Below are 8379 nucleotides of genomic sequence, written 5' to 3' on the forward strand. Positions count from 1 at the left end.
TCTCTTCAACTGCACTGGAATGCATTAAAACATGACTTTTATTATTTCTTTGTTTGCTTCACGGCTGCAGAGATAAGGACGCACCCTGAGGGCAATTCTGTGGCCACCGCCTCCCCCAAGGCCCGGTGCCGCCGGTGGGCAGGCAGCAGCAGCCGAGGCCCAGCTGGAGGCCCTGGAGCTACTGGTGAACCTCTGGTGGCAAGAGGACAACATCACTTCCTGCTGCAGCATCTGCATGGAGGGCGGCCAGTCGAGGGGCTCTGTCTACTTCCTGGTAGGTGACAACAAGTATGTGTTATCCCGTCTCACAGGGCACACCTGCCACATTTCCTGTGTATTTTTGGACAAAACAGCCATGTCTCAAGTCAAGTCGTTGCGTAAAATATGAATCGTCTTAGCGGCCACTAGAGAGAGACAAAAGATGATGGAAAGAAACTTGCTGAGCCTGCATTTCTATACATCTGCCATATAATAACATGGCGCTGGCTTTGAGCAAGAACCATCAGCCGTAAGTGTGTTTTTACTGTTGAATACAATAGGCTGAGACGCTTTATTGTGCATTAAATGATGTTCTTCAGGGCTTCATGTGCCGCCTTGTAATGATATTGCTGCACAACCTCTAATTCCGCCCTCACCTCCCTCAGATAAAACACAATCAAGCATCCTCCTCGCTCCTCCTATCAGTGTGCCCGCGCGCACCTGTGTCTATTTGCATGCTTAATCTGCACACCGGGCGCAGGGGGCCGGCCCCGGCGGCCGCCCCAGGACTTTTTATCCAAGGTTCAGCTCCCAGTCAACGCTATCAGCCGTAAATTGTGGCGGCGGCGTGGCAGGAAATGATGTGACTCTGGCAATTTATGTCAAATAACTTTTGAGGATGTGTGAGTGTAGAGAGGGCAGCAGTAACTCTTCCCGGGAGAGGGGGGGGTTTAATTGAGACATTTCTCTTTATCTGGCGTGGCCGTGTTGTTGTGTAACGAGATGTAATGTCTCTCTTCATACGGGGGTCAACGTGCCGCAGGAGGGAAGGTCACGGGCTGACTGCTTGAGCATCCAGTTTGATCACCCCCCCCATGAAGAAATATAGCCATGTTTAGTGGCAATCAAGTGCTAAAATAGTCGCTATCAAATGCTTCATTCGTGCTGATCATATCCCGAAGAAAGCAAATGACATTCCAGACTGACAAAAGCAGGAATTCTATTAAGACTAAGAACATCTTTTTATTTCCGTTTGATGACATACAAACGTTGAGGTCAATTTATTTCTGTTTACAGTAAATGTGTTAACTGGGGAACGTTAGATGACAAAATATAATATAATACAATGTCAAAATATAATATATCAATCTGTCTTTTATTGTATTATTTTTCAATATTAATAATAAGTATTCATTTTATTTTGTTTTATATATCAATTATTATTTTGTCTTTATTTTCTATATTTTACTTTTTATTATGTTCTTTTTATCAATGATAATTTAATATAATTTTTATTTGATTGTATAGAAAACAATATAGTAAAAATATACATATACAATGTAAGTACAGTTAAAAATATAATATATTACATATACAATGTAAGTATAAAACTGTTTTTTTTTTTTTTCAAATTACAGTAGCCTGAAAGTTCTGAACTCCTCTTTCCATGCCAGTGTTATTTAAGACATAGATTCCATGCATTGTTTGCGTGTGTTTGTTCTCCTATGGCAGCAGCTGGTTGCATGCCTTTGATGGGATTCATACGCGCACGCACACACACACACACACATCTCGTAATTGTGCTCATAGCTCATTATTGCCCCCTCCTCCTGCTTCTTCCCCTGGATGATTTGGATCCGCCAGGGAGGGGTGGCGGGGGGCGGCTGGATGGCCCCGTGACACCGACGCCACGTCCGCCCGGCGACAGGCTCTTCAGGCACTGATTGGGGGGATAAAATATGGCTGTTGGGAATTAAAAGGTGCGGATGTGATCGTAATTCATGATGGTTTGCATATCAGGATGTGGATTAGCGACATCATAAAAGCTGCAGCAGCGGAAGGCAATCGTGTTTGCTTTACGTCAGCCTGCAGGGGTCAAGGTCCAACAAGTGCGTGCACGTAGAGACCCGTGCACGTGCGCCCACGCCTCTGTCAGTCAGCTCGCGTGTGCGGGATTTGAGCGTAATTGTCCCAAAACGGCTCATCAGCGGATGTGCCGGCCGCCATTAGGGCCCCACAATATGGTGTGACATTCAAATTCCCCTGGATGACAGGTTATTAGAGCGCCGTAATTAAGCAGCGTGTCGTTGACCTGTAACGGCTCACTCCTGGGGAGCCAGAATTGTTAAAAAAAAAGAAGACTGCGTATTCGGCCGTGATGACAAGTAGACGTCTGCCTGGTGAAAGTATCGATCATCTTCATCGGTGCCGCCGCTTTTTCTTTTTTTTTCCTTTTTGAAAGCGTGGCGATGTGAGAAATAAAGGTGTGACTTCATTTTGCGATTACACAACTTAAGACAACAAGCGGACGTTGTTATGAGCAATCAGCCCATCTGCTGCCCCCCCCATCCAAATGGCGTGTGAATATGAGCGGCAACAAAATACCTGAGAAATATCATCTCTCTTTTTAAAAAAAAAATATGACTGTCCTGTGCTTATGTAACTTTTACAGGGCTGTCCACAGTGCGGCTTGGGGGCCGTATTCAGCCCACAGCTCTTTCCTATTGGCCCTCATTGAGATTTTAGGTAAGTGTACATATTTTACAGTCATTTGTAGAAGCCTGCCACACGTAGATTTGGACCCACTTGTTCACCTTCACTCATCAACACATTATAACGGGACCGTCTGTCAATGCTTGTCCTTCCAAGGGTGTTCCAAAAGATTAGGGTGATAACCTGAAATGTAAAAAGTCTTTCCTGGTAGGACGGAACATGTTTTTATTGAAGGAGCACCTTGATGTTAAATAGTCCGGCCGTGGGTGGGGTGGTGGGGGGGTGTCATGTTGGCTTTGTGGCACGCTCGCTGAACAGAAGGTCCCCCCCCCCCCTCCCCAGCCTCCCGTTCTCTCTGCAGCCCCCCCCTCCTTCATGATGGCAGCAGATGGCTGCAGATGAATCCCTCATAATCATGTCAGGACGGCTCGTCCGATCCCGATTCATCTCTTTAAACACATTTCATGCTTGCACAAAGATGAAGGCGGCCGCCACACAACAAAAGTACACAAAGATTGTCCTTGCAAACAAGTGTTGGCGCCGCCTAACACCACTTAATCATCATCATCATCATCACCCCCCCCCCCGCTCGCTCACTTTCACTCTGTCTCCCACTTCCTGTCCATGCCACCGCCATCATCGTCATCACCTCAGAATTAGCAATCAATTGCTATGCATCATCATCATCCCGACTGGATGTGGAGTTGTCCGCAACGTGGGTACCAGGTCGGCAAACATGGCCGACATGCCGCGCTACATTTTGATTGGAATGCGCCAAACATTTGACATTGGCGTCATCCGAAAACAGCACAAGTACACGACTACTACTATTACTACTACTATTACTACTACTCGTCTTTTGTGTCAAATGATGTTGACGTCATTTGGCAGCTTATATTTTTTTCTAAATTCACCTTTTGTGAGAAAGCCACAACAATGGCTAGTCCAGCTAACACCCCAAAACCACAGCAGTAAAAATAAACGCAACAAAAAACTTGGTACAACCCACAAAATCTGACCTTTTTGGTGCTTTATGTCATATCCTACTCATTTTATGTCAAAGCCAATTCAAGTACAAAAGATGGCGTATTGTCTGAAATTCTACCAAATGAATGAATGAATGAAAACCAAGACCGAGACTCAGGCCGGCGCTACGACCGTAAGACCGTTTCTATGAGTTGATGAAAGAAAAGCGAAAGTGACGGATCCACTCCATGTTTAGCACCAAAGGAGTTAGCATACCAGTGGGGTTAGCGTTATGGCGTGATGGCTGTGATGTTCCGTCAGTCGGTCTGTGTGTGTCTGTCTCCCACATCCCGCCCTCTTTTTCCGCTCCATCCATCCCATAATGGTCTCCACGGCGAGGCTGGCTGCGCGTATAAAGTATAAATCTTCCTAACAAGCTTTGCTCACCGAGTCCCGCAAGGGCGCTGACAATTTGCCATAAAGTGAATTGTGATTTTTTTCCCCTCTTTTCTTTTATATCCTTCCTGCCCCCCCCCCCCCCCCCCCCCAAGCCCTCCCCGCCCCGGCAGCCATGCGCGTGATGCTGATAATTGTGGATCAGGTGAAGTTTGTCTCAGCTCATTTCAGGGCCATGCTCGACTAGGACCATTCTCCCCGCTCACGAGGCCATCATTTCACAGCCCCCACTTCTCATTAATCCCTCCTGAGTGGCTGCTCTCCGCAGTTCCACATCGCAGGTTTGTTTAGCTCTTGTTTTCTCACTCGCCGCCCTCCTCCGCCTTCACATTAACCCCCGCCCCCCTCCCGCGGCTATCCAATGAGCCCAGGGTTCCGTCCTCTGACCGCAGCTTCTAATTTCCCCGACAGGACAGCTTGGCTTTGTAAACGCCATCCAGCACATCTCCACGGCTTTCCATGCCTTCAGCACCACCACAGGTAGATCCCAGTCCTGCGTAAGTCAACAAAACAAGAAATCATCTCCATTTCTTCCCCCATTAAAGTTTTTGCGTGCGCGCTGACTGTTAAATCATTCATGAGACGCAAAGGAGTGGAAGAACTCTGATGAACATGAAATAACATTTTACTAATTCATGGAAACGACGCTAATTACGCCGCCTGATTCGCCGTGAAACATTCATAAACGCGCCGTGATCATTTCTGTCAACCATGATTTGGGATGTCAACACGTCGCCTTGTTGTGCCCAATAAGAACCAGACGAAGAAACACAACCTTTGTACGCCCAACTCGAGCCTTGAGGAGGCCTCTCGCTGTCACGGCGTCTGCCGTCCGCCACCGAAAACCTCAAATCCACGACGCCCGTGTTAGACGGCGGCGAGGAAAAGGAGAGCAAAGCGCCGGTAATTTGGCTTATTTGCTGATTAATTTGAGCCCACCTGTGATGCTGGCTGCGCTAAGTAGCAGCATCACTTCTAATTACCCAGCTCGCCGCTGGCGTGATGGTGGAAATGACGCTATTAATGATCGCGTGTGGAGGAAGACTTCCCTCCAAACTCCCTCACTCCCGTCCTTCACACAACCTTGACTGTCATGTCATCCATCAGAGCCATCACGTGGCTCTTTGTCTCCGGCCTCCAAAAACCACACCGACGTTACCTTTCCTTCATTCATTCCGTGTGGCGAGCTCACTCGTGTTCCTCGTGCTTTTAGCAAGCTAGCAAGCTAAAGTGCTTCCGACCATCGCTGGTGGGAGTTTGAGAGCCCTTGTTTAAAGAGACAGACACCCGTTGTGTCCAGCCAGAGGTGGTCCTCATCGAGCCCCTCTTGGCCGCCTCTTGCACTCCTGTCTCCCCACCAAAGTGCCATATTCATCATCATTACAGACTTAATAGTCATTCTATTAAAGAAATCACATTATCATACATTTCATTAATTAAACTCCACGCCACGGCCGACACTTTGAGGGGCGACGGTGGGTCGCTGCCAAAGGGCAGGACACTCCGGCGTCTCCCCAAAGTGGCTTTAAAAGGACGCATTTGCATACGGGGCAGCACACAGGCGTGGGACACAACATTAGGTACACCGGCTCAATCTAACGACCAGAGGTCGTGTGCACACTTCCATCCTGGAGGTGTTTGTCCTGCATCCTACTCCATCCTTCTTCTTCTTCTACTTCTACTTCTTCTTCTTCTTGAATATTCCACCACCCCCTCCTCCATCTGCCAGGCCCTCCTCCTCCCCCCTCCCCGGCTGATTAGCATGTGTGCGCTATGTTTCTGTCACGCCGCCGTGTTGACCTGCGCTGTCGTCTCCCTGATTAGCTCCCTGATTCACTTTCCTTGTCTGCTAATGTGCAATCAATCACAATCAATTAGCCAAAATGTTCAATCATTAAAACCATTATCATCAATTCCAATAATTAGCACTTTCTGCCGCTGCTCCACCACACACACACACACGCACACTTTGCCACATGACTCATAAAGTTCTTTCTGAATATTTGATGATGATGATGATGATGATGCAAGCAGGCATTTAATTGCTTTGTGTTTTTAAGCATTTTTCCCTTCTAATTTTTATTTCTATATTTTATCTCATTTCCAAATCCCAAACGTTCAAGCTATTAATCATGGATGCTTATTGATAATTGAACTAATTATATTCCTTCCTCTCCACTCATACTCATCTACAGTCCTTTTTTTCTTTATTTTTCTTCGACCCCACTGGTGCGGTGCTCCGTCAAAGGAAAGGACGGGCGTGAGATGAGACATTGAAGTCACGCTAATGATGTGTAAACCTCAAAAAGCCCCGAGGGGGGTGGGAGGCAGGCAGACATGTTAGCTGGGGCCTTCCAGACGATTGTCATCTCGCTTCTCCCCGTCGTGGCGACCCGGGATGGACCTGTCAGTGGCTGGCCCGCAATAAGCGCTCATGTCAACGTTTCCTCCGCGCCGGGCCTCAGGCTTTATGGGCGCCGTGCCGCGGCATCGCTCACTGCCACCTGAGTAAAGCAGGCGGCTCATTGGGGTCGGGCCCCCTCCGCCCCACGCCCCCCGCCGCTGCAATGTGAGTCCAAAGGAAATGGGCCTGAACGTCGAGTCTGAGCTCCATTAAGTCAGGCATCCTCTCCTTGGGATGGGCGTCCGTGATTGGACGCATCAACACAGCTCATATTCACCCAGATACCAGCTCTACGCAGGCCAGCGTGTACGGACGTTTAGCGAGTTAGCTTCCGTCACGAGTGAACAATGGCAATTGAAGAGAGATGGGGGAGGGTTTTAGAGATGAATCTAATCAACTATTCCCAATCCAAAATTGGAAGAAAATATCCACCTCAAGCTAGCAGGAGGCTTTGGAAGGGGAGGAGCCATGTGTTAAAAATAGCCTCTTATTGGCTTTCAGACTTTGCATTGCACCTAAAGTGTCAATCTATTATTTTGCGGTACTTTTTTATGTTCCGTAAGAAATAAGATGGCTCGTTGAAGCCCGCGTGGTCCATTTCAAACACATAAAATGTGTTTCCTTCCAACATTCTGCCTCGCATGGCAGGGAATCATGTGATAAATCTGCATGCCGCGTGCGTCTGCGAAGGCGGTACAGTCGGTTGCTAATCCAAATTAGCACGGTTGGGCGCGGCCGGGCCTTCTCGTTGTTGGCGCGTGGGTGATGAAGGGGCTCCTTTTGCGGCGAGAGCGAAAGAGACAGGCCGGCCTGGCTGTCACGTCGTAAAGGATGCAGTCGGTGAGAGCAGACATGATTTCATGGCTAATGATTCCCGCTGTAACGGCGGCGAATAACCAAGTTGAGCTGTCTTAGCTCAAATGATTCAATTAGGCCAGCTGTCCCTATTTGTCATGGCTCAACTGGCTGGGAGATTACCTTTCCAAGGGTGCGGACGTGCTGCCGCCGCCGCCGCCTCCAACTTCAGGAAGAAGAGGTTATCAAAGAAGGGAGGAACAATAAGCACATTATCCACTTTGACGCGGTGGCTTGTTTTGTGGCGTGGAGCGTCCTGAAAAGCCGCTTTCTTCCCCGAAGTATCTGGGAGACGCTGCTCTCTTCACCTTTCCCCCGAGCGTCAATTAGCCGAGTATTTAACACAGCCACTCATTAGCCTTGATTGAGCCGCTGATGTCTTCTTCGTCTTCACTTTAATGCGCTTACATTTACCTCAACTAACCTCATCAGGCGTCGTTAACGCTTTTGTCAGTCCGCCGTCACGGAGCAGGAGGTGACGACGTGCGTGTTAAGAAACGGTGGACTCTTTGCCGTGTTCAAGGCGATTAGCGCCGTCAGCGTTATAGCGCTGCGTGTCTGTTTGGGGACGTAAACAACAGCTCATTAACGGCAGGCAGTCAGGCTAACGTGCTCACATGCTAACGTGCCGCGCGCTTCACGTTGTTCTTTCTTGCTGGATGATCAGCAGCAACGCCGGCGAGATAGCTGGCTCGTGTACGTCTTTAGGCCATTTTCACGACATAACGCCACCCCCCCCCCCCCCCCCCCCCCCCCCCCCCCCCCCCCCGTGGAGGGGTGGCACATGGGCCCGCTGCATTTGGTGAGAATCTGGATAAAAGTGGAGCTTTTTTCACGTTTCCCTCCGCCCATTGAGGGGTGGGGGATGGGAGCGGGGGGCGGCGCGGGGCGGCGGGGGCACGGTCCTTGCAGAGCTGTCAAAGCTGTCACCGCGCTCCCACTCATCACAGTGATTGAGAGGACGACAACACTGGCGTCCGCGGCTAAAGTACCATCCATCGTTTAAC

The sequence above is a fragment of the Doryrhamphus excisus genome, chromosome 21 (assembly GCF_030265055.1).
Source record: "Doryrhamphus excisus isolate RoL2022-K1 chromosome 21, RoL_Dexc_1.0, whole genome shotgun sequence".
In the NCBI taxonomy this organism is placed as follows: domain Eukaryota; kingdom Metazoa; phylum Chordata; class Actinopteri; order Syngnathiformes; family Syngnathidae; genus Doryrhamphus; species Doryrhamphus excisus.